We start from the raw sequence: 22,425 nt of genomic DNA, 5'->3' as shown, positions 1-22,425 counted from the left end.
TAATGCATGCCATTTTCTCATCCAAACCTCCATTTTGAACGATGTGACTCTTTCTGCAGTTTAAAATCTCCCTCTCTTGACCTGTTTTTGGCACATCTTTTATGGGGCCTTGTCCAAACTAATAACCCTTCAAATTTTCTGACTTAAGTATTTTGTTGCTGTTATTTTTTTGTTTCTGTCAGGTGTAAATTGGTTTGATTCATTGCAAAATAGTCATGACAGAGCATGCAAGTAAGAAATCACAGCATTCATTTAGAGTGCCAGAGGCAACCAGCCTCTAAGAACGGAAGGGTCCGTAGGTGCAATTGTTTGGCGATAATATATAAAGATTACAATAAAGTCAGAAGAATAGGAAAGATAGGAGAGAGAGTAAAATAGAGGAGTCAGGCACATTTCATAGTAGCATGCTCACCTCCGCCCCTCTTGGTGGTCCATGTAGAGGTGGAAGAAGAGAGAGTGGGAGTGAGAGCGTCTTTACTGTCTTGGGATATTTATAGGTAGCCATAGGACATGCATAATCTGGGTTTACATACTTCACAAGGTGGGTGGGTGGTAAGCACAATAAAATCCCTGATCATATGGCTGAAGAAACCTAATACCTGCACTAGGGAGAAAGGTTTGGGGGTGGGGGTGGGGCTGCTGTGGCCAGAGGAGATGACCACTTCTATAGGGAAAGGGAATCAACCATGTGCTAAAGGCAACATAGCTGTTAGGGGAGAATCTGTGGGAATGATATTTAAAGCAGAATAATGTCCTTGGACTTTATCTCTAACTTAAAGTGGTGGCTTTCCTCCCGCGGAATACTAGCTTTCCAGATTCCCTCTGCTGTCAGTTAGGGAATAAGTCCTAGTCATATTTCCCTCAGTTTTAGTTTCCCACATTAGTGAATTAGAATTAGCAATTACCCAAAATGTTAGCTCATTGCTAAGAGTACAAACCATCAGAGAGGCAGTGGTCCTGGCATCCTTGCCTTTTGCTAGTATATAATGGGAACCAGACAGCTTCACTCTGTCCGCACTACAACCTCACCTGCCAGCCATGGTAAAGCTACTTGGGAGCAATGCCTTTGAAGTGTCTACTTGAAGACAAGGTCCATTCTGGGCAGTGTGCAAAATCCAGATGTTTGCCTTTACCTTACTGGTGACTGAAAAGCATTCCGATGGTTGCCTCTAGCAAATCCTACTTCTAATAGAAAATTGAAATATATGTATTTTCTTACTAATTAAGAAAAACCCCAAACACACACAAAAATATTCCTTGTTATAGGAATGGTGTCTCTCCTGGGTGGGTGATGGTGTGAGTAGGGAGGGATGGGGCAGCCATAGTCATTGGTGACCACACCTAAACAAAGCCATTTCTTCTGTCCACCTCAGTGCATGGCAGCAGAGACCCCAAGAAGGGTGTGGAGTGGAAGAGGGTGGTGTTTTGTATTAAATAAATTTGAATTTTGAATTTTCTTAATTTACGTATTGAATACTTTTATTGGGGACTCTTACATCTCCCATCACAATCAAGACATTCATTCACTATGTCAAGCACATTTGTACATGTGCTGCCATCATCATTGTCAAAGCACTTTCCTTCTACTTGAGCCCTTGATATCATCAGCTCATTTTCCCCTTCCTTCCCCACCCTTCCTCCCTCATGAACCCTTGTTAAGCCATAGATTATTATTTTCATATCTTCCACATCATCCTCTGTCACCCTTCACCCCCTTTTCTGTTGTTTGTCCCCCTGGGAGGGGGTTATATGTTGATCCTTGTGATCGATTACCCGTTTATCCCCCACTCTCTCCTAATCCTCCTGGTTTCTCTACTCTTTTTAAAAGAATCATTTTATCGGGGGCTCATACAAGTCTTATAATAATCCATAGTACATCTATTGTATAAAGCACATTTGTACATTCATTACCCTCATAATTCTCAAAACATTTGCTCTCCACGATGATGTTTCTTTAAAAAAAATCTATTCTGTCACTCTGTGGCTTTTTTTTTTTTTTTGTTTCGCTACTCTTATTGTTGGCTCTGGGGGTTTTATCTATCCTGGATTCCATGCGTTGAGGGCTGTTATCTGAAGCAGTGTGCATGTTCTGGTCTAATCCGATTAATATATTTGATTGTTCCTCAAAAGTTGGACATACATAAAGATACAACCTAACAAATAATTTAATACTAACATAGGTAATAATCTATAACACTAAAGATAATACCAACGCAGTAATCATCCCAAAATACTAGAAATATTCTTTATCTAACTGGAAAAGTTTAAATTTATGTATCAGTGAGTTTTATTTTTTATATAAAGATATAAGGCTTGGTAGTTATTATTCTATATATGTCAATAAACGAGGAACAATAACATAAAATTAAATACTGATTTATCTTGTAAAATAGGTTTCCTTTTTGCAACAGTGAGTCTGTTTCTAAATTTTCCTTCTAAGAGAGCAACAAAGGGCATTTATCAGAATACTTATGCATCTCTGTGGAAGGAAATTGAACAATTCCTCTAGGTAAGAAATTGAATTAATATTAAAGTGCCTCTTTAATGCATGTTGGGGAGAAAGACGAGGTTTTCTACTCTTGTAAAGATTTATGGTCTTGGAACCCACAGGAATGGTTTTACTTTGTCCTATTGGGTCACCATGAGTCAGAATTGATTCAGTGGATGTGAGCTGAGTTTTTAATATGTGAGCATGTTGTGAAGCACATGCAGTAGCAACAAACGGAATCCTAGAACTGTACACTCATATTCTAGCTGCCTGAGAGAGTGTTGCTGAGGACCAGGCACGAAAAGGAGAGATCAGAAGAGGAGCAAAGCCCTTGACAACAATATGCAAACATTAGGAGTTTGTGTTTATGTTGGCTATGTAGAACAATATACTGTGTTATTCTCATAAGGAGTGTCAAACTGTACAAAATTCAGAAATAAATGAAAAAACGCACAGATCTTTAAAAGTCAGAAACAGGGTATTTACCTAATTTAAGAGAATATTTACATAGTTCAAGAGAAGAAAGTACTACCAAACAAATAATGATTAGTAAACAGTCCAAAGCAATAAGTGACAGAAGTGCTCCAGAAGTAGCATTAAGTAATAGAGATCAGTTCCTGGTATATAAGCACATATTACGCCATCATGGACACACTTGAATCTTGCATGAAAATGGGAAAGTGTATGAAGTTCATTCAGATAGATTTGTCTTCTTAACCAGTGCACAAAATCATCGCCTTTACTTGCTCCCTGGGTTGGGAAGTCCCTCACTCTGATCCAAGCTCTGGCTCCTTCTGCTGCTGCTGCTCCTCTGATACTGCCGTCTGGATCCAGGAGGTTCACTGTACAGGGATCTTGAATCCCGGGGACACATTCTACTCTTGGCCCTTGATGGTAATGAGGTCCCTTTCCCTGCCTCACAGAGGGCTCATTTTAAGCACAGCCACGTGCACTCCAGGGAACCCTGTTAGCATTCATTCACAGGTGAAGCTTATTAGTATTTCCCCCCATCTTCTTATCAGATTCATGCAAGGAAGTGTCATTTGGTTGGAGATAGAGAGATTGGCTAGAAGAGCCACACGAAACAATTCACTGTCCTGCAGCACTTTTTAAAAAGTCATATCGTGGAGTGCTAAGGCACACATCAATTAAAAAATCAAACTCACATCGAGTCAATTCTGACTCCAAGTCATCCTATAGGACAGGGTAGAACTGCCCTCTGACTCCAGCTCACCCTATAGGACAGGGTAGAACTGCCCTCTGACTCCAAGTCATCCTACAGGACAGTAGAACTGCCCTCTGACTCCAGGTCATCCTATAGGACAGGGTAGAACTGCCCTCTAACTCCAGCTCACCCTATAGGACAGTAAACTGCCCTCTGACTCCAAGTCATCCTATAGGACAGTAGAACTGCCCACTGACTCCAAGTCATTCTATAGGACAGGGTAGAACTGCCCTCTGACTCCAAGTCATCCTATAGGACAGGGTAGAATTTCCCTGACTCGCAAGTCATCCTATAGGACAGGATAGAACTGACCTCTGACTCCAAGTTATCCTATAGGACAGGGTAGAACTGCCCTCATGGATTACCAAGCCTGTAACTTCACGGGCAAAGGAAGCCTCTTCTTTCTCCTGCATAGGAGGCTGGTGATTTCTAACTGTTGACCTGTGGTTAGGAGCGCAACATGTAACCACTATGTCACTAGGGCTCCAAGACACACACGTGCTTATGTAAATATGTATATATACATATATAATTTGCATACTCCATTCCAACATATGAGAAGAGGGTATAAATAGAAGAGGGGGCACCACAAATAATCAGTGTTGAAGGCCTTCACATGACTTAATCTGGTCGTAGGTAACTGACTATGAGTAGAGATGAGGCAATCACAGTTGTCTTATTACTGTAAGGGTTTGTAAGCAAAGTCCTTCCATAGTTTGTCAGGCTGCCTACCACCTAAGTGAAGGGTGGCAGAAGAAAAATATTTCTGGACCTGAGGCAAAAAAACCTCCCCAGTAGTTAAGTAGTTTGGTTTTGGGTATTCGGTACCTTTTTGTTTCCTGTTTTCTTAGCTTTACTGTCACTTTTCTTCCCTCTCTCCCTAAAATAAACATTTATTGATTACTACTATATGCAAAGGAGCCTAGATGGCACCGGGGGTTAGGCATTGGACTGCTAGCCTCAGAATTGGCGGTGTGAACCCACTTGTTGCTCCTAAGGAGAAAGACGAGACTTTCTAGTCAAGATTTTACAGTCTCAGAAACCCTATTTTGGGTCGCAGTGCATGGGAATGCACTTGATGGCAGCGACTTTGATTTGGTATTCTGTAATGTTCCAAAAAGTTATGTTCAACCTGAAATGCGATCACTAGACAACATCATGATAAATGAAGAGAAGATGGACGTTTCCAAGGATTTCATTTTCCTTGGATCCACATTCATGGAATCATCAGTCAAGACATCAAACAACACACTGCATTTGCTGCAAAAGACCTCTTTAAAGGGTGAGGTGTGAGTACTAAGGTGTGTCTAACCCAAGTCAAAAATGTTTTCAACCACCTCATAGGCATATGAAAGCTGGACAATGAATAAGGAAGACCAGAGAAGAATTGATACATTTCAATGACAGTATTAGTGAAGAACATTGCATGTACCAGGACTGCCAGAAGAACAAACAAAAAAATCTGTCTTAGGAGTACAACCAGAGTGCTCCTTAGAAGCAAATATAGCGAGACTACCTTCTGGTAAAGGACTTCATGCTGGGTAAAATTGAGGATCATTTGGCAAAAGGGATGACCCTCATTGAGGTATATTGAACTGTAACAGTGGGACAGCACTGGACCAGGCAGTGTGAGGATTACTGTGAGTCAGAACCAGCTCAACAGTACCTAATAACAACAGCAAACATAGAATTGGTGGTGTGTGAGATGTAACCAGAGATAATATAGGACATGCTGAACAATGGAACAACTCATGTCCTGAGTGGGACAGAGCAGCGTGGCAAGATATTTTATCCTGCTTATCGTTTAACTTTTTCATACCGTAATAGAGGAGAAATGGCAGCTGTGGAAATTGAAGACATGGATTTGGAAAAGAATACCGTTCTTTTCATAATCTGGCTCCATGTTTTCTAAGATAGGTCACTTGCAAATCTTTTTTCATAGCATGTAACTTCACTCTTTTAGCAGTGTTCTTAAACTCTTCATTTTTTATTTTTATTACTCATTTTATTGGGAGTTCCTGCAGATATTAAAACAATCCATAATTCAGTTGATGAAGCATAATTTTACAATTGCTACCACAATCAGTTTTAAAACATTTTCTTTTTTCTTGAACTCTTTGATATCAGCTCCCTTTAATCCTCTCCCTCCTCCACCCTATCCCTCAGGAACCCTTATGATTGTATTATATCTCTATATTTATTTATTTATTTGCTTATCTTACACCATCCAATGTATCCGTTCACCTGTAATTCTGTCGTTTATTCCCCTCGAGTGGGGTTATACAGTTAGTGCTATCAGCTCTTCCCTGCCCCCACTTCATCCCCTCTCTTCCTGTACCCTTAGGGGATCATTACTCCTGTTATTGTTTCTGAAGGGCTACCTATCTTGGTATACTTAAAATTTTTCATTTTGATGAAGTACTGTTTATCAAATAGTTTTTTTTATGGATCATGTTTTTAATATTGTATCTAACTTTTCTCCTAGGAAGTTAATTGTAGATTTAAGTTTTACAATGAGAATGTAATTCATTTTGGATGAGTTTTTTGTAAACATTGTGAGTTATATAGACTAAGGTTCATTTTTTTCACCTACAGATGCCCAAAGGATTAAATATCATTTGTTGAAAATATTTTTCCTTATTGAATTGCCCTTTCCTCTTTGTCAAAGATTGCGTGACTGTATTGGTGGAGGACTATTTTAGGACTCCTTATTCCTGATGGCGTAGTGGGTTAGCATTGTGCTGCTATCCAGAAGGTCAGCAGTACAAAATCACTAGCTGGTCCTCAGGAAAAAGATGAGGTTCTAAAGATTTACAGTCTTGGAAATCCACAGGGCTGGTTCTGCTCTGACCTATCCAGTCACCATGAGTTAGGATTGACTCAGCAGCAGTGAACTAGGTTATTTATTTATTTAATTTGCTTTATTCCATTCTTTTGAATTACATATTTATCTTATTGCCTGTACGACGCTGTATTTACCATAGATTTTTAGAAGGTCTTTAAAGCAGTCTAACGTTATTGTTCTTTTTAAGAATTTATATGTCTGCTCTAGTTCCTTTATCTTTCCATGTAAATTGGAGGATCAGTGCGATAGTTTATTGTGCCAGCCTGGCCGATAAACACAAGTAGGATTAACTGAAGGGCAGAGGGGTAAATGGCTTGGTGAGCCTCACCTTGCTTGTTCTGTGCCTCAGTTTAAAGGGGTACACTACCTGTGGAATGCCTAGCCTGTGGACTGTGTCGCTGTAAGTTGAGGTCCCTTTAAGCCCACATGATTGGAATGTTTGTCTCTGGAGCTGGGGACCGACAGTTGATGACAGTTGGGGACCTGCCTTGCTGTTTGCTGCCTGGATATATATAGCCCAGCTCTCTCTACAGAAAGGGACTGGCAACTGGCGGCTCTCAAGCCTTAAAGGACTGCTAATGTCTCACTGCTTTATAATTTAACTGTTAATTTCTTTTATTTTCTATCTGTATATAATTTACCAGTTCATTTCTTGTATTATATGTCTATCTTTATAAATATATTTATATATAATTACTAGCAATCTGATTTGTATCTCTAAGAGAACCCTGTCCAACACAATCAGCTTGCCTTATTCCAATGTACTCTTTATCATCAAGCCCTTTCTGACTCACATTGACCCTAAGAGACACAGTAGAATTCCCTGTAGGTTTCTAGGACTGGATCTTTATGGGAACAGGAAGGAAAACATCTCATCTTTCTCCTGAGGAGCAGCTGGTGGTTTTGGACTGCTGACCCTGTGGTTGCAGCCCAACTCGTAACCATTAGGTCATCAGGCCTTCATATCGACCTGGCAATATATACAAAAAATCTCTGCTTTGGTTTTGATTGCATTGCATTGAATCTACAGAATCACTCTGGGGAGAATTGACAACAGTATTGAGTCTTCAGATTTATGCACTGTATCTATCCGTATTATTTTTAGTTCTTGTTTTGATCAGTGTTGTATAGTTCTTACTATAAAGAACTATAAAAGTTGCTGAATGTTCTTGCTGGGTATGCCAGCCTATAGATCCCATACTTGTTTTGTTATATTTGTACCTTATTATTTAATATTTTCCAAGGCTATTGAAATGGCATCTAAAATTTTCAAAATGTCCAATTGCTTAATGTTGATACATAGAAACACAATTGATTTTTATATATTGACTTCATATCTTGTAACTTTACTAAAGTTATATATTCCTATGTAAGTTTTGGGAACTTTTTCTACATAGACATTGTTGTAGATATAGTTTATTTTCCTGAGCATTCTGAGATTTCTATTTATTTTCTTGGGTTATTATGCCTGCTAGAACCTCTGGCATTAGGTTGAACCAGCAAGGAGGGTGTTGGGAGAAGCAATCCACAGGGTCCCGAGTGTTCTTGAATGTTCTTGCTGGGTATGCCAGGAATGCACATATGACCAGTTCTTTCTTATATGGGCCTCTTCTCAGACTTTTGTTTGTAGTGGTCAACTTTGAAGGATGAGAGAGAGAATAATTCCCCTGAGCAAGAACTGACTTCCTTCTGCTTGCTCAAAACATGTTACATACCCCCATGCTCAGTATTCTTTACGAGGCAAACCATGGTGGTACACACAGCATCTACCCAAGCCCCTGCTTGTCACTGACATGATGCTCACACTGCTTGTGTTTTTATGGCCGATGCCAGCATCTATAAAACAGTAACAAGCAAACTTCATAGCTTGTGAGCAAAACTCCAGACTCTTCACAATTTTCGACAGCTTTGTGGAAGCCAGGATGTGCTATTGACAGAGACATGGCTTTCTGGAAGAGAAAGAGCAAAAGGGCCAACTTAGAAAATATGAGATCGGTTAGCAAGTATGAGAGTATAGCGTGGGCTAGATGGAGAGACATGGTCTCCCAGATAGGGCTTTTCATAGGCTAAACAATGAGCAGATTGAAAACACTGTAGTCAAATGGTAAGGATACTTGATAGTGTTATCAAGTAAACCGCTGAACTGCTAACTGCAGTGTTGGCTGTTCAAATTCACCAGCTGCACCTTAGGAGAAAGATAAGGCTGTGTGTGCCGATAGAACGTCACCACCTTGGGAACCCTGTGTGGGTTTCCATGAGTTGGAACCAACTTGATGGACGGGGATTTGTTCAGGCTTTGGGCCCAAAATGGTACTTTGGGTGGTGCTCACTCTGTAAGTGGGAGGAGGACAGACTGAATACATTCGTGAGGCAGCTAGCCTTCGGGCCGGCGGCAAAGGGTTGAATAACTTAGCCAGGGGGGCAAAGATGTCGAATGAGGATATGTAGCTTTGGGTAGATTGAATACATTGTTAAGACGAGTGGGCAGCCACTTAATTAAATGTAAGTGCGAAGCCTTGCTTATTGGTGCAGAGCCGAGGTGTCCCTCTGTGCTCCTGGAGTCCTCTGGGATGGGAGGACTTCAAACTGCTACAGCTCTTTAGCTGCCCAAGTCACCCTCCTACCCAGTTCTGTGGGGAAGAAAGCATGCTGGGAAGCAGGGTGGCCAAGGGCATTGAGGACTGACTGCAGGGTGGAGCTGCAGCTTGGTCACAAGGGCAAATTAGAAGCTCAGAGGCATAGGTGCTTGTGGTGCTTGGAGGCACTTGAGAGATGAAGTGTCACCCAGCCTGGGGTGAGGAACCAAACAGAAAAAAAGCCAGCTTGGCACTATGGCCAGCCTCCACAGGGCAGCCTCCCCTTCCGGCTGTGCCCACCATGATCCAAGCTAGGAAGCAATGTGGTATGGCCTCAGTTCCTTCTGTGTGTTAATTCCAAGGTTCCTATAGATAGAAAAAGCACTCACATTCAAGAAAAGCTCAATTGTGGGTGGATCCTCTGGGTCTGTTCAATGTCCTGTTGTTTTGGTTTCCATTGCTAAATGCATAATTGGTATGGTGGTTATTTTACAGGCTTATACTCTGAATAGGAGCCCTGTGGTGTTGTTGGGCTGCGAGCCACATGGTTGGCAGCTCAAAACCACCGGCAGCTCCATGGTACAAAGTCTGGACTTTCTACTCATGCAAGCAGTCTCAGAAACCTATGGGTCAGCTTGGATTCTGATGCCATGTGTTTGGTTTATACAGTGAGACCTTGTACAATCGAGAGAAGAGCCATGGGCTGCTAGGTGTAGAGGTGATCCAGTCCCCGCCCTGCATGGTTTAGTGAAAGCAATGTCTTACCCCAGAGCAAAAAGAGGAAAACCACAGTTTTGTTGAAGACCTCAGGCCATTTTCCAGTATAGCTGTGCTGTCTGCCTGGCCTAGCCACAAAGTACAGCCCTGCTGCCAGGCTCTTGTTCAAACTAGGTCCCTGATCCATAAATGCTTTGAGAGTCCAGACATCTAGACAGGGACCTATTTGGGTGGGTTAGCTGGGATTTGAGACTAACAAGGAAAGGGTCTTTGATCATGTTGGGCAGATTAAAAATGGTGTTTCAGAGTTATAGCTGCCCTGGTCTTAACAACATCTTGGTTTTGTAGAAAAGATTGGCAGCTGTCCCCCCTCTCTCCCCCTCTTTTTTTCTGAAACAATCTGTTCCTTCATTGTGCTACCTGAAGCAAAGCCACTGGCTTATTGGAGCCCTCAGTTTACAGGTGACGTAAATACCTGGGCCTGGAACACTGATCGTTCATCCAGGTGAAAAGCCAATGGCATTCAGTGCCCTGCTGTAGCACGTTGCGTCTAGGTGCCAGCTACATAACACCAAAGGTGAATGTGGTCACACTACTTTATCCTCATGGCTCTGAGCAGTTACTCCTCATACTTGCCCTTTTTATAGACTCTGCCTCCGTCACTAGCCTTCTGTTTGCCACTTGGAAGACCTCATGAGCCATGACACATTAAAAAAAAATCTCTCTTTGGAACGGCAAACTCTGGAAACAGATTGCAGCTGACAGACAGTGTAGGTCATTCATGTAAATGCTCATGGTGGAGGGCTATACTCAATAAGACAGACTCCTCAAGCTGCTGACCAAACAACCTCCCCCCCCACCCCCCCTGGATCCTTGATTGCCTTTGCTATAGGGCAACTTATCAACCATAACAGACTTGGCAGACACTACGGGACTTTTGAGTGGCCCTGCCTCACTTCCATTGAAAGCCATTCTTTCATCGCCCCCTGGGATATAGGAATTTTTTGTTTCCGTTTCCTATCTCTAAAGGGTTTTTAGCAGTATCCAGGGTTACAGATGTGTTGCTTTTTTTCTTGGTGGACAATTTGAAACCTTGCTGGCGAGGTCTGTGGGAGAGCCTACATGTGAGTGTGAATTCCCTTTTACATCCATGATCTCCCTGGGTTCTGTGTTCTCACATGACCTACACTCAGCTGTCAGCAGTTCATTACCATTTTTAGCTAAGTTGTGGGGTCCAGTATTGTCTTCTCCAGGCATGGCAGTGTTCATATCTTCTTTCTGCTTCAAGGGACTTGTCTTTCTTTAGATTAGGGTTGAGATTTTTTCCTATGACTTCAGCTCTCTGAGGGGTTCAGAATAATTGATATTTACAAAGTTTTTTAATTCCTTTATCTTGTTGTCAGAGTGCGAGCTACCATCTATCCAGCTTTTTAAGTCCTATGTGGAAACCAGAAGGAAAAACATGTACTTGCTGGGATTTTAATTGGCATAGCATTGTCTTTACAGATCAGCTATCATTCACATTTTACTATTTTAGCTATAATCCACAAACTTGGTATTTATCGCCATGTACTTAGTTATGTCTTCTTTAATTTCAGTAGTATTTTATACTATAGAGATCTTGCACATTTTATCAATTTAGAGTATATATTGAATTTATACCTTGTGAGTTTACATACTCATTTATTTATCCTAGTAGCCTTTTCTTGATTCCTTAAGATTTTCTACTTACAGAATATTTGAATAAACAGAGCTTTATGTGATATTTTTCACTCTGTATACTTATTTATCTGTCTTGTTTTATTGCCTTGGCTAGGATTACAAGTATAAGACTGAATACAAATGGTGGGAGCAGGCATCAGTTCTTTGTTCCAGTTTCAGCGGACAATGCATTCAGAATTTCTTGATTATAAGATAAGATTCCATATTTTCTGTAGCATTTTCCAAACATTTTACCTCTCCATATGCTAAAATTCTTGCCATTTTTGTTTTAAAAAATTATCTTTTACTGGAGGGAGGGTGGGGTGGAAAGGGGGAGCCGATTACAAGGATCTACATATAACCTCCTCCCTGGGGGATGGACAACAGAAAAGTGGGTGAAGGGAGACGTCCAACAGTGTAAGACATGACACAATAATAATAATTTATAACTTATCAAGGGCTTATGAGGGATGGGAAAAATGAGGATCTGATACCAAGGGCTCAAGCAGAAAGCAAATGTTTTGAGAATGAAGATGGCAACAAATGTACAAATGTGCTTGACACAATGGATGGACAAATGGATTGTGACAAGAGTTGTACGAGCCCCCAGTAAAATGATTAAACTTTAAAAATAAAATAACATGAGGGACTTCAAGATGTTTTTTGGAAAAATCCATTATCTTTTCATTCTATTTTCCTTGGGAAATTTTTGAACCTCCTTTCTAGTCACTTCACCTTGTTTGCACATAGGCCACTCCCTTCTGTACGCTGAAGAGTCCTTCTGGGGTGATGGCCCTTCAGTCTGAGGACCCCCTCTGCCTTCTTGTGGGCCAGCTCTGTTGGCAGCATATGCTTCCTGCTTTTTTTTCTTGTCCATGTTGTGTTATGTCTTTGTATTGGGTTATTATTTTTACTTATCTATGTAAATTTTTCTTCATTTGAAAGATCTGGTTTCCTCATGCGTATGTACTATTGAGAAGTCTGTATTCATTCTTATCTTTAATCCTGTGCTGTACGATGTGCCTTCCCCCCTACCCCAACCCCACCCCCCAAATCAGGCGCTTTTGAAGATTTCCTTTTTATTTCCTAGCTTGAACTCTAGTGTGCCGTGGTGTTACTTTCTTTGTGTTTACTATCATTTCCCTGCTTGCAGTTCACTGCTACGTTTCAGTCTGTGTGTTTGTTATTGTTGTCGTAGTTGCTGTTGGGGTGGTTTGTTAGATTTTTTTTCTTTTTTCCATCAAATGTTGGCAACAGAATCAATTCTGAAATATTTTTTCTTTCCCACATCTTTCTTTTCTTTAGGTCAACTCTATAATTACTGAGTTGTGGCTTTGAATTTTCTAAATGATTTTATTGATACATAATTCATGTCATGCGCTGCAGTCATTCAGTCGTATCAAAGAGCGTGGTACAATCATCACCACAATCTCACAACTTTCTCCTTCGGTGGAACTTCTGACAGCGTGTATTTTTAGATACCTTCGTGTTAACCTCCAGATTACTAAGGCTCTGGTCCCTTCCCCCCCCCCCCTTTTATCATCGTAGGCTTCTGTTTTGAGAGTTTTTGTTTGCTCTGGTTTTAGGTTCACTGATCTTTCTTTTCTGTTGTGGTGTCTGATCTACTATCAAACCTTTCCAGTTAAATTTTCAGATCAGATATTTGGCATGCCAGGTTTAGAAGTGTCACTTGGTCAGTTTTTATGGATCGTACTTCTTTCATAAGTAAATTAAGCGTTGTATTTACATCTGTGGGCATTGTTAGAATAGATGTTTTAAGATTTTCTCCTAATAACATCATTTCTTTCTGTTCCCATTATTTCTATAAAGTACTTTTTTCCTCCTGTATATGGATAACATTTTTTTTGCATCTTGATATTTCTAATAATTGTTGAGTCAGTATGATTTTGAATCCTGGGAAAGGATTCTGTTGTCTCCTTTTAATGAATATTGAGTTTTGTTCTGTAAGGTAATGTGGACAAGTATGAGAGGCTTGTTTTAAGCCCTTATTAGGGTCATTTTCGAAGAAACTGGGTTAGCCCTGTTATTAAAACTTCGAGTAACTATTGACTGCCCCTGTAGTCATTGGCTTTCCTCTTTTTAGGCATTCCAAGGGTGGGGTATCTCAGGTAGTTGTTCTCTGTTTGGCCTCTTTGAGACTCACACTGTGGATTCGTAGCTAATAATTCTATCCAAGACTTAGGAGCCTTTCTTCACATTTCTGGACACTTCTTTCTTTGGTTTCATTCCCCACGCCCACCCCCTATTATTTGACCTCAAAATGCCAGCTGCCTCAGCTTTTCTTAACCCGTGTCTGTTCACATCAGCATGACTGTTGTGCTCCGCAGGGCGGTCCTTTGTTCACATGGTAGGGGCAAGTGCATTCAGGTAGAATCATAAGTTTGCCTCTATGCCTCTCAGGGATCCCACTGTGTCTGAAAACCATACTTCCCATATTGTGTCCAGTTTTCTAGTGGTTAGGGTGGTGTTTGACCAGATTGCTTTTATTATGTTGGAAGCAGAAGTTCAGATTTGTCATAAAAACGAATTACCATACAACTTCTTCTTTTAGCAATTAGTTATAAACTACCCTTGGCATTTCTTTTCCTGTTATCTGAAAGTTATTAAACTCTTTCATTATTGTTCTTCTACTTTTCATATCTCATTTTTAATGTTATATCCTAAGAGTAGCCTGGTAAAATCTATAAGTCAGATTATTTTTAACATTAAAATGTTATTTATTGTTTTTAATCAGTCATTTTATTGGGTGCTCTACTGCTCATAACAGTACATACATCCATTGTCTCAAGCACATTTGTACATATGTTGCATCATCATTTTCAAACATGTTCTTTCTACTTGAGCCCTTGGTATCATCTCTTTTTTCCTCCCTCCCCTACACCTTTGTGACCTTTGATAAATTATAAATTATTATTATAATATCTAATATCGTCCATTCTCTCCCTTCACCCATGTTTCTGTTGTTTGTCCCTCTGGACAGTGGTGCGGGGTTGGTAATATGTTGATTATGGCGATCAGTTCCCTGTTTGCCCCAACTTCCCTCTAACATCATGGTAATGCTACACCCATTACTGTTCATGAAGGGTTTATCTGGCTGGATTCCATGTGCCAAGAACGCTTATCTGTACCAGTGTGCATGCTCTGGTCTAGCCAGATCTGAAAGGCAGGACTGGGGTCATGATAATGGGGGGAAGGAAGCATTAAACAACTCAAGGAATGTTGTGTGTTTTGTCAGTGCTATACTGCACCCTGGCTGGCTCATCCCTTCCTTGTGACCCTTCTGTGAAGGGATGTCCAGTTGTCTACAGATGGGCTTTGGGAACCTCAGGGCTGTTTGCTTGCTTGTTTGTTTTAGCACTCGTGACACACGTTCAATGGGTAGTAGTTAAGACCTGTGGAGTTCATTCCCCCAAATAATTGAAAATTAAACATTTCACATTGAAGCACCTATTTCTCTTTTTCTAGCTGCACCCTATAATTTATGCCCATTGAACTCACACAGCAATAAGTTTCCTATGACATCACATACATTTGTATACTCTGAAACTAAAAAGTAGAACTAGAGTAGGAATAAAATTCTTTTTCAAGTTATATTTACTTCAAGTAACAGAAAAACAGGAAATTTCAAAGCAAAACAGTTTCTATGGACAAATACTAATGGATTTACTTCTTGTGGATGAAAGTACTGTCAGCAATTTTTTAAAATTGAAAATTGGGTTGAATATTGATAAAAAGGAGTATTCAAAGAACAGGTGGATTGCCTTCCAAAGGCCCATGGCACAAGTTCAAAATAACTATTGAACACCCCTCCAAATTCCTTAGGCATTGCACCCAATACACTTGTGAAAAGGAGCCCTTCTTGACATCTACATGAAAGAAGTTGGCATCTGATATAATATTGTTCCTACAGAGCTGTTCTCCCTTCACTTTACAAAATCATTTTATTGCGACTCTTACAGCTCTTATAACATTCCATACATCAAATGTATCAAGCATATTTGTCCATATGTTGCCATCATCATTTTCTAAACATGTACTTTCTATATGAGCCCTTGCTATCAGTTCCTCTTTTTTCCCCCTCTTTTCCCACCCCTCCTACCCTTATGACCCCTTGATAAATTATAAATTATTATTGTTTTCATATCTCAGACTGACCACTGTCTCTCTCCACCTACGTTTCTATTGTTCATCTTCCTGGGGGAGGGGGAGTTATGTGTTTTCGATTATTGCAATCAGGTCACCCTTCCTTCCCTCCTCCCACCATCTTCGCCCTACTCTTCTGGTATCTCTATTTCTGTACCTGAGGAGTCTATCTGACCTGTGTTCTGTGTGCTGTGAGTTCTTATCTCCACCAGTGTACATGCTCTGGTCTAACCAGAACTGAAAGGCAGGATTGGGGTCATAATAGTGGTGGGTGAGGAAACCTCAAAGAGCGAGAGGAATAGTGTGTGTTTCATCAGTGCTGTACTGTGCCCTGGTTGAATTGCCTCTTCCTTGTGACCCTTTTGTGAGGGGATGTCCTATTGTCTACAGATGGGTTTTGGTTCTCTGCTCTATCGCTCCTCATTCTCAACAATATGTTTTGTTTGTTTGTTTGGGGTGGTCTGGTGCCTATTACCTACACAGGTTGGTATGCTTCATCCATGTGGGCTTGTTGCTTCTCTGCTAGTTTGCCACTTGTTTAACTTCAAACCTTTAAGACTAGACGGTTCTCAACCTTGGGTCGTGGCCGCTTTGGGGTCAAGCAACCCTTTCACAGGGTTTGCCTAAGACCATTGGAAAACACATATTTCCGATGGTCTTAGGAACCTAGACACCACTCCTCCATCATCTCCAGGCAGGTCTGCCCACATGCAGACACGCCCACATGCGAGTACCTGCGTGAAGACTGTTACCCATGCTATACCATGCTTCAAGATAAAATTTCATTTATTTGTCATTAGAAATAAATATTTTACAGTATATAATTACATATGTATTTGTGATGAATCACCATGCTTTCATTATGTTCAATTTGTAACAATGAAAATACATCCTGCATATCAGATATTTACATTATGATTCATAACAGTAGCAAAATTACAGTTATGAAGTAGCAACAAAAATAATTTTATGGTTGGCGGGGGTTACCACAACATGAGGGACTGTTGAAAGGGTTGTGGCATTAGGAAGGTTGAGAACCACTGTTCTAGACACTATATCTTTTGATAGCTGGACACCATCGGTTTTCTTCACCACTGTAATTCAGATTCTTTAAAATATCTTGTTGCTCTAGGCAATTTAATTTCATATATATCCCCACTCCCCAGCCCCATGAGTTGCCTTAATTTTATTTTACTTTACCTTTGTAGGATCTAATATCCATTGCAATGGCTACACAGACTCCACAGACAAAATTCATTATTAAAGGGTTTATTGGGGAGATTACCAAATTATGATGCCAATGAGAAATACTCTGAATGATTGCTTATTAGGACCTGTTACAAAGTTCTTTCAAGTCTGCTAATAAATGCCCAAAGAGGCATACCACTCTGCTAGAAGCCTCTACCTGAAGACATTCAGGTCCATCTCTACAGGTCAGCAAACACACTTCCCTGAATGAAGTGCCCAGAGGCACCCTACTCCAGTAAGCCCCAGCCCAAAGGTACTCAGCTCCACCCTGGGTCGCAAGCCTAGTTTCCCAGTTACTGCCCAGAGGCACTCCACTTTGCAAGCCAGCCTCCTGCATTAAATTACTCAGCTTTACTAGCTCAGTGGGTTGAGAAGTCTGCCATTCTGTTCCATGCTATGGCTCCTGGTTCCGTTGCGGCCCCTCTGATTATGTAGCTGTCTCCCAGATCCAGGAGGCTCCTTGCACAGGGATCTCAGGTTCAAAGGATGAGCTCCACTCCTGCCTCTCGCTGGTAATGAGGTCCCTCTTCCTGTTTGTCAGAGGACTCATTTGATCCATAGCAGAATGACACTCCAGGGAATCCTTTTCCCAATTACTCACAAGTAGTTCCTGTCAGTATTTCCCCCACCTACTTAGCAGACCCATGCAGAAAAAGGGCATTTGTTAGGAGTTAAGAGACTTTGACTGGAAGAACTAGGTGAAATAATCCACTATCCATGTTGAGTGGTGTTGGAAACAAAGATCACACATTTCTATAGACTGATGCCCTTCAAAATGTATGCCTTCTCATAGCTGTTGTTATATAGACCAAGTGTTTCCCATAAGCGACTAGAGAGTAAATAATTTATTATTTGTGGGCCACATCCAATGTGTAATGCGCATTATTCTTTGTTTTCTTTTCCAATCCTGTTAAAAAGACAAAAATTATTAATCAGCTTCACAGGCCTTATTTTGATGACCTTTACCATAGGTCCCCAAATTTATATGGCCTACAACCCCCTTTTTAGCCAAAAATAAAAATGCTCAGTGACCCCTAGCCACCCCTCAGTAATGAAAAATTTTGTACTATAGCCCATAATTCAGGAAAAAAGTAGGTATCTGCTTTTGTAGTCTGCCTGGAATGTTCCAGCACCCCCACTTTCAGAAACCCTCCCCATCTCTCTCAGTCTTCATTGGAAGATCTAGTCTTTTATTCTTTTGAAAAATAAAAGCTTAGACTTTCTCAGCTTTTTAATTCCAGTGTGTGACAGCTCAAAGCATATCTAGATTGTCAGTCTGTTCACCTTTGGTTTTTGTGTGGTGGGGAGATGTATGCAGAGCCTTTCATTGAAGCCTCATCTAGCGTGTGTGCTGCTCTTGTCCTCTGCCAAGTTCATTTACATCTTGGTTCCACTATGCGCTCATATGTAGCAACCTCCCTGACTCTTCCAGTTCTCCTCTATAAATATGTGCCTATGTATGAGCATATATTCGATCTGTTCATACATATCTCATATGATCTGTTCCCACTTTACTCCAGCACTTTACTTTTGTATTTATGCCATCTAAAAATGCAGCTATTTATTGTAAGTACTTTTAGTTGAATTTAAGTTAGAAATAATAAAAAAAATTATCTTTAAAAACTACATAGGTATAAAGAGTTATGACACATACTTATTATGAATCAGTCTTGGCTATGTTTTCCTTCATTTCATAAATCAATGCCTTTTTTCTTCCAGTAAAAATGTCTCAAGGAAAAAAGGTTCTGTGTTGGTGAGGGAAATAGTTCTCTAAGAGAGAAAATATCAAGGACAAAAATCCCCTTAAAAAATTTAGAGTCGTTGGGCGGGCTCTTCCGCCCAGGCAGATAGAATTGCCTCCGGGTCGCCGTCGGCCATCGCTGACGGGCGCGATGAGGTAGCTGAGGCTCCAAGCGGTTGGTGACGTGACTTGACCAAGGTTAAATAGCCATCTAGGAGCCATGTCTACTTTGTTTCCCTCACTCTTCCCCCGTGTGACTGAGACGCTCTGGTTTAATCTGAATGGGCCCTGTGTGGAGGAGACCGAACTGCAACAGCAGGAGCAGCAGCATCAGGCCTGGCTCCAGAACATTGCAGAAAAGGACAACAACCTGGTACCTATTGGCAAGGCAGCCTCAGAGCACTGTGATGATGAGGAGGAAGAAGATGATGAAGATAGCGAAGAAGACTCAGAGGATGATGAGGATATGCAGGACATGGACGAGATGAATGATTACAATGAGTCACCTGACGATGGAGAGGTCAATGAGGTGGACATGGAAGGCAATGAGCAGGATCAAGACCAGTGGATGATCTAGGCACACAGGAGTGCCCTAGTGACATCCTGGCCAACCCAACCCACCGTGCACCCCCTGCAGAACCAGCTGGGGGTCCCAGTACCTAAAAGCTGAACCTTGGACACTTCCACAGCCGCTGCCAACGCCTGGTCTCCTGGGCCTCTCCCAGGTCAATCGTCTTTCTTGAATCCCTAGGGCCTGCACCCACCCCATCTTCCTGGCCAGTACGTCTCTCCTTGGCTGCCAGGTCTAGTTTAGTTCTGATTCTCTTTAATAAAGACACAGGACTGGTAAAAAAAAAAATTAGAGTCAGATGAGATCTAGTTACATTGTGTTGCAGGCATCAGCTCACAAATCTGTCAAAGCATGTCCTTTCTGAGTTTCAACACAGCTGCTGCCCTAGCCAGTCTCCCCTCCCCTCCCTTCCCCTCCCCTCCCCTCCCCTCCCCTCCCCTCTCCTCTCCTCCCCTCCCCTCACTCCCCTCTCCTTCCACTCTCCCCTCCATTCCCCTCTCCTCACATCTCCACCCTTCTCCACCCCTCCCCTCTCCTGTCTGACAGTGGTTTATATTGGTGGTGTGTTTTCTGTCCGGGGAACGGAAAAAAAATACAAAAGAATCCCTGCCTCATCTTCTTTACGAGATGATAGTGATTTTAAGAAATGGTTTGTGTCCAGTAGTAGTGGCTTCTTTAGGACTGCTGTCATACTGAGAAATATGGAAGTCATTTGGTGCTTTAAATATTGTCTATTTTATTTATTATATATTAAAAAAATGAAATAAGGTTACTTGGGAAGACTAAAGACATTTAAAAACTACATGTTCTTACAACACTTTGTTCTATCCTTCTCCCCCTGTAACACGGTTATTCCTCCCCCGCTCCCCACACAACAGATTTGTAATGTAAGAATAGAACCCTGGTGCAGCCTGCGACTCCCAGAGGTAAAACACACAGCCAGCCCTAGACTTCCATCTGTCGATTTCTCTGTGCAGGTTTCATGTCATTTCTCACACTTAAATTCAGATTCGAAACCACTGTAAGCTTTCAAGGACTGTTTATGTTAGGTGGTGCTCTCAAATGGTCCCATCCTGCTGATTCTGCCTTGTTCTGTAGTTTCTTTGACTGCAGTTCTTTGATCCTTCCTCTTCAGGCACTTGTAAGCCTCAATGCCACAATTGCTTTGTATCTTGAATTACAGTTGCCTGCTTTGGCCCAGTTGATGTTTTGTGGTAGTAGTTTGCTCTCGGATTTCCTTTTCTTTCTTTATTTTGACTGATATAAAGTAAAATATTAGTGAGTGTTTTATCTGTTTGAGTAAACTTTTAAACTTAGGTTCGAGTTGGATGGTTTAGATATATAAACCCAACTCAAAATTACTAAAAATTGAAGAAAATTAACAGAATGGCCTAGAAAGATTCATAATACAATGAATTAATATTTTAAATGCATGTTTGATGTTACATTTGGATTTGGTAACAATTAGCCTGTAAGGACCATTTACAGATATAACAACTGTGCCAAATGTTCGGTTCTATCGGGTCACAAATCGAATCTTTAAACTGCCAGAAAGAGAATGAATGTGCACCAGACTGTGTGCTTTCCATCTGAATCTATTTCCGCTCACTTTTGGAACGGACACCAGTAAAAGTGCTATTACATCAGCTCTGTTAGGTAGGGAAATCGCTCTGTGAAACATTCAGGGTTGAAGACTTGTGGTCTGGCATGCTTTTCACTGTTGCCTGTTAGAAGATCCTTGCTTTATTGTAAGGATGAGAGTAATCTGTTAAGGATTCATAGTAATCTGTCAATTTTCTAAGGCAAGGGCATGAACCATGTTTAAAGAGTCTTTTCCTTAATGTGTGAGCTTAACCCTACCCACTTTCCCAATCTCTGCTCTCTAATTGTTTCCAACTCATACTGACCCTAGAGGGCAGAATAGAACTCTGGGTTTCCAAGACTGCAGATCTTCCCAGGAGGAGAAAACCTCATCTTTCGCTTTTCAAATGGCTGGTGGTTTTGCAATGCTGACCTTGAAGTTAGCAGCGCAACATGTAGCTTACCACACCCCCAGGGCTCCTCTATTTCTTAGATTCTCATTATTTATACTATATGCAATAAATCTCTTAAGAGGAGTAGTAAGAAACAGGAGGATTCTTGACATTCCTGTAATTTATCTAATTGATACACACTGTATTAAATTTGACTCATGTACTCTTAGCTGTAATTCTCCCTCACTTTCATGTTGTAGAGCTATGACTAATGTTCGAGAGGTTATTTTAAGTTATATGAGATCACCACAAGAAAATCTTGAGACTTCTGATAACTCGATTGGTCTTTTAGCAAATGTTTATTTAATATATTCTATGTGTCAGATAATAAGTAAGTATTCAGCAATGAAAAATAGTGAATTTTTAGTAGAGTAAGAGTGAAGAAATGGACTATGGAAGGTTAGAGTAACAAATTAGCTAAGAAGTAAGTATAAGGTGATATGAGATCACAGAAGAGGGAAAGGAGATAATCAGAAAGAGATTCCCAGAGGAAGTAGATGTTGAGATATGAATAACATTCAGGCATGGGCTAGATCAAGGTGTGTTGGTTTAGGCTGGCAAAAGGATATCAGTCAAAAGTTACAGGTGGGCAACGCAATGGAAGAACCAGGAAGCATCGAGATAATTGCTATCCAAGCTATGTTAGAGAGCTTGAACTCTCACAGAAGGCAAATGATGGAGCCATTAAATGTCTTTAAGTAAGAGCATAATGTAATCAGACTGGCGTTTTCTAAAGATCACTCTGACAGCAATGTCAAATGGATTAGAATGTCAAATGGATTATTAAAAAAATTGAGATAGGGAAACCCAGGAGATTGTTGTAGTATTTTAGAGGACAGTTGATAGTGGTAAGAATTATGCTTGACACATGGATGGATGTATGGACTGTGATAAGAGTTGTATGAGCCCCCAATAATATTATTTAGGAAAAAAAGAATTATGGGAGGAATGCTAAAGATAGTACTTCCAAATGTTTTTAGGAGTTATGAAAGCAATACAATGTGATTATGGGCCAGAATTGACTTGGGAAACCAGTGAGATCATTGGACTACTCACTGAGTTAAGGCTCTTAGAGGAACAGTTTTGTGAAGGAGAATTATATACTTGGGATAAATA

The 22,425-nt window shown here is 40.8% G+C and overlaps 1 protein-coding gene and 1 pseudogene across 1 annotated transcript in view; both read left to right on the top strand.

The window, feature by feature from the left end:
• COG5 (component of oligomeric golgi complex 5) overlaps nucleotides 1–22,425 on the top strand; it is a 291,974-nt gene that overhangs the window by 77,396 nt on the left and 192,153 nt on the right. The window lies entirely within an intron of this gene.
• Nucleotides 18,792–19,386, top strand: LOC142456525 (anaphase-promoting complex subunit 15 pseudogene; annotated as a pseudogene).

The sequence above is a fragment of the Tenrec ecaudatus genome, chromosome 9 (assembly GCF_050624435.1).
Source record: "Tenrec ecaudatus isolate mTenEca1 chromosome 9, mTenEca1.hap1, whole genome shotgun sequence".
Taxonomy (NCBI): Eukaryota; Metazoa; Chordata; class Mammalia; order Afrosoricida; family Tenrecidae; genus Tenrec; species Tenrec ecaudatus.
The sequence above is the reverse complement of the archived record's forward strand: the minus strand, read 5'-3'. Positions and strand labels throughout refer to the sequence as shown.